The sequence below is a fragment of the Neopelma chrysocephalum genome, unplaced genomic scaffold, assembly GCF_003984885.1.
Source record: "Neopelma chrysocephalum unplaced genomic scaffold, ASM398488v2 Primary Assembly neopelma1_123, whole genome shotgun sequence".
Taxonomy (NCBI): Eukaryota; Metazoa; Chordata; class Aves; order Passeriformes; family Pipridae; genus Neopelma; species Neopelma chrysocephalum.
In genome coordinates this window covers 376,043-380,385 of record NW_020897785.1, presented here as the reverse complement: position 1 = coordinate 380,385, position 4,343 = coordinate 376,043, and positions in this window count along the sequence as shown.

Genomic DNA, 4,343 nt, shown 5'->3' with positions numbered 1-4,343 from the left:
GCAGTGTCAAAACACAGGGAGGGAAGGGCCCTGCTCCAAAAGTTACTGATCCTTATTTTACAGGAGAAAAAACAAGTCCAAAAGAGCAGGATGGCCCTCAGTGTCATGTTCAGAGGTTCCTCTGGAAGAGATGAGATTCAAACCAAATTATTTTGGGTGCAAGCCTTAGCAGTCCATTCTCCCTTATGCACATGGAGAGAAGACAAAAAAGGCAGGCAGTGAAACCCATCCCATTGCCAACCACTCCTCTCCTCTAAAGCACCTCTTACTCCTTTTCCTCAGTGTAATACCTGATATGTCCTTGATTTGAGGGCTGTTTGTGATTGTTTTTTTCCTCTGAGCTGGGAGAGAGATGATCCACATCACCCAGGGCCTCCAGAGTTGTCAGGACTAACACTGGCCTTACAATCAGTCCCCCACGTGCAGCCACAGCCAAAATTTTCACTCTTCCCTCCTTCACAGAGGCAGCAGTGCTGTGTCCCCACTGTCCATGGGGCTGAAGCCTTTGCTTTTCCTCACAGCCACTCTTCAGTTGCAGCTGCTTCATCCCTGGAAGTGTTCAAGGCCAGGTTGGATGGGGCTTGGAGCAAGCTGGAATAGTGGAGGGTGTCCCTGCCCATGGCAGGGGGTGGAAAAAGATGAGCTTTAAGGTCCCTTCTGACCTGAACTATCAAGAGGCACCAGGGGAGGTTTAGATAGGTTATGAGGGAAAATTTCTTCCCTGAAAGTGTAGTCAGGCACTGGCACAGTTGCCCAGGGCAGTGGTGGAGTCCCCATCCCTGGAGGTGTTTAAAAGCCACGTGGATGTGGCACCTGGGGACATGGGTTAGTGCTGGCCTTGGGCAGTGCTGGGGCAACAATTGGACTCAATGATCTCAGAGGGCTTTTTCAACCTAAATGATCCTGTGATTCTATTCCATGGTTCCATGACTGTGTTCTGAATGCTGTTAATAAATATCATTCCCCACAGCACCTTCAGTAGGATGGAGGCCACCCCACATTGGAAGCAGCTGCCCCTCACCTGCAGGGTCTGGTGGTTCTTCCTGAGGATGGGGCTGTGGGGGCCATGGGGATGGAAGGGCTGAACACAGGAGAGCCCAGGAAGTGTCTCCTGAGAGGCTCAGGGGGGTTAATATCCATAACTGCAAGGGATCTGTATGGAATCATAGAATCCTGGAATGTTTTGGGTGGGAAGGGACCTTAAAGATTACAACCCCCTGCCATGGGCAGGGACACCTTCCACTATCCCAGGTTGCTCCAAGACCTGTCCAACCTGGCCTTAAACACTTCCAGGGATGGGGCAGATACAGCTTCTCTGGGCAACCTGTGCCAGAGACCCCAGGAGACCACAGGCCACTGTCCTGCAGCTGAGGAGGTCCCCAAAGCACCAACCCTCCCTGTGCAGTTCCCTGTCCCGCTGCTGTGCTGGGAAGGCTCAGGGAAACAGCTTTTCCTCCTCAGCCAGGATAAGCTGCCCAGGTGAGCAGCATTTTAACAGTCCTGCTCATGTCCTGGAGATGGGAGTGTGTGTTTAGCTGTGGATTCATGTGAAAGAATTCCCAGTTCATGCAGCAAAATGCAGGGAGGATTAATCCTGTGCTCCCAGGCCATCTCAGCACTGAAGTGAAAGCAGCAATGGAGACACGTCTGTGTTTTAAGTTACACGCAGGACTCCCAAGCTCTGGAAGCTTCAGTCCTGGGAGAGACCCCTCTCCTCTTCTGGAAGGGTTGGTGATGTGGATCAATGCAAAACCGCTGTGAGAGGAGAATTAATTGTCCTTATTATGAATCTTTGCATAAATCTGCGAGATTAAAATGTCATTAATTAGACTTCCAAATCATCCTCAGATATTGCAATCACCTGAACTGCCAGCATTAATAAGACACAACCTGGACAAACTCAGGCTGAACTCGGCACCAGGGGTGAGTTTAAAAATTCGGGTCACTGTATCTAAACACCTCTGCAATCCTTCTCAGGGGCAATTGCCCAGGACAGGCTGTCATCCAAACCTGCCTGTTGGCATCTGCACGGAGAGTTCCAGGCTGCTTCCATCAGGCAGGGACTGAACAACCTTGAACTTGCACCACTGAGCTGATCACGGGCAGGACGGCACCAGGCAGCTCCTCACCCCCTCCAAAGAGAGCCCCAGAAATGGCTGGTGACCTGATTTCTTTGTTCTTCCTCAGAAACAAAGCAGGTGGAGGCTTAGGAACTGGAGTTTCTCCAGGTGGGAGAGACCCGTGGTTCTGCATCAGAGCCTGGTTCCACCCACAAGTCCAGCAGTCCCTTTCGGGGAGCAGCCACGGTCAATACGAACAGCAGATCCCTCTTCAGGAGGATTCTGGAATTTGCTGTCACCCTGGAGAGTCTTTCATCTTCTTTCCATTCCTTAGAAGCTCACTTTTGCTTGGAAGCACAGGGCACTAGCCCTTCTCACCCTCACAAATACTCTCAGGGTAAATGCTGGATTTCAGCGTTACCAGCCTTGATTTTGGTTTTTAATCATAAAACAGCAAAATGGTTTGGGTGGGAAGGGATCTTGAAGATCATCTCATTTCAACTCCAATAGACCAGGTTGCTCCAAGTCCTGTCCAACCTGGCCTCGAACACTTCCAGGGATGGGCATCCCTCCCACGACTCTGTCAATAAATTCAGTGGGGACATTTAGTTTTGAGCTGTGCCTGACCTTTCAGATCTTCTTAACAGAGGTCTTTTACCATAATAATTGAGGAAAAAGCACTTGATTTTATGCACATGTGGCCCTGCATCCTCACCACTGGCTGTAGGATGTTATGTCAGAACTTCCAGTGCCTAAAGGGGCTCCAAGAGAGCTGGAGAGGGACTTTGGACAAGGGCCTGGAGGGATAGGACAAAGGGGAATGGCTTCCCACTGTCAGAGGGCAGGGTTAGATGGGATATTGGGAAGGAATTGTTGGCTGGGAGAGTGGTAAGGCCCTGGCACAGGTCGCCCAGAGAAGCTGTGGCTGCCCCACCCCTGGAAGTGTCCAAGGCCAGGTTGGACAGGGCTTGGAGCAATCTGGGCTAGTGGAAGGTGTCCCTGCCCATGGCAGGGGCTGGAATGGGATGAGCTTTAAGCTCCCTTCCAACCCAAACCATTCCATGATTCCGTGATGGAAATGCAAGTGCCGGGTGCTGACCCAGCTTGGAGGGTGCTCTGGGGGTCCCTGCACAGAGGGGCAGATGGAGGGGACCGTCCCCCTGCCAGGGCCGGGTGTCCTTGGGGAAGAGCCTGAGAGGGATTTCAGAACACAAGTGTGGGGTGGTCGGGCTGAATTTTTGGCCGTTTCTCCATTTTTTTGGCCGGGCCGGGCTCAGCCGGGACCTGGGGATGTGTTTGCTCCATTCCCGCAGGTTTTGGACCCAAACCGCGGCTGCCTCGGCGAGCACCGATCCCGGCCCTGCCCCAATGCCCTGGGCTGGGGCGCTGGGATCCTGCTCCATCCCTTCCCGCTCCATCCCCACTGCCTTCCCTGCTCCATTCCCAATCCATTCCTGCTCCTTGCCCCCTCCATTTCCGCCCCCCTGCCCGTTCCCATTCCCTCTCCCTGCCATTCCCATTTCCCTTACATTCCCTCTCCCCTGCCCCCTCCATTCCTGCTCCATTCCTTCTCCCTTTTCCGATCCATTCCCGCTCCCTGTCCGTTGCCATTCCCATTCCATTCCCGCCCTCTGCCCGCTCCATTCCCAGCAAATTCCTGCTCCCTTGCCCGTCCCATTCCCGCTCCCTGCCCGATCCATTCCCTCTCCCTGCCCGCTTCATCCCCGCTCCCTGCCCGTTCCCATTCCCACTCCATTCCCTCTCCCTTGACCGCTCCATTCCTACTCCATTCCCGCTGACTGGCCGTTCCCACTCCCACTCCATTCCCTCTCCCTTGCCCGTTTCCATTCCCACTCAATTCCCTCTCCCTGCCCGCTCCCATTCCGTCTCCCTTGCCTGTTCCATTCCCTCTCCCATTCACGTTCTCATCCTCGCTCCGTTCTCATCCTCGCTCCGTTCCCGCCCCGCCTTCCCTGAGCCCCGCCCCTACACTAACGAAGCCCCGCCCCATCCACGAGCCACGCCCACTCATACCCCGCCCGCTTTGCCCTCCTCTTCCCTAAGCCCCGCCCCCCGCGGTCTCCTTTCCCATAGGCTCTCTTACCCTAAAGGCCCCGCCCCTTCCCCTAAGCCCCTCCTCTCGCCCCGCCCCCGCCTTCAATCCCCCCGTGATTCTCCCGGAACCTTTTTCGCAGGGGTCTCGGGGTGCGCCGGCCCCTTTTCCCGCACCGCCATCTCCTCCAAGGCGGATTGGTCCGGACGGCATCACCTGACCGGGGAGGC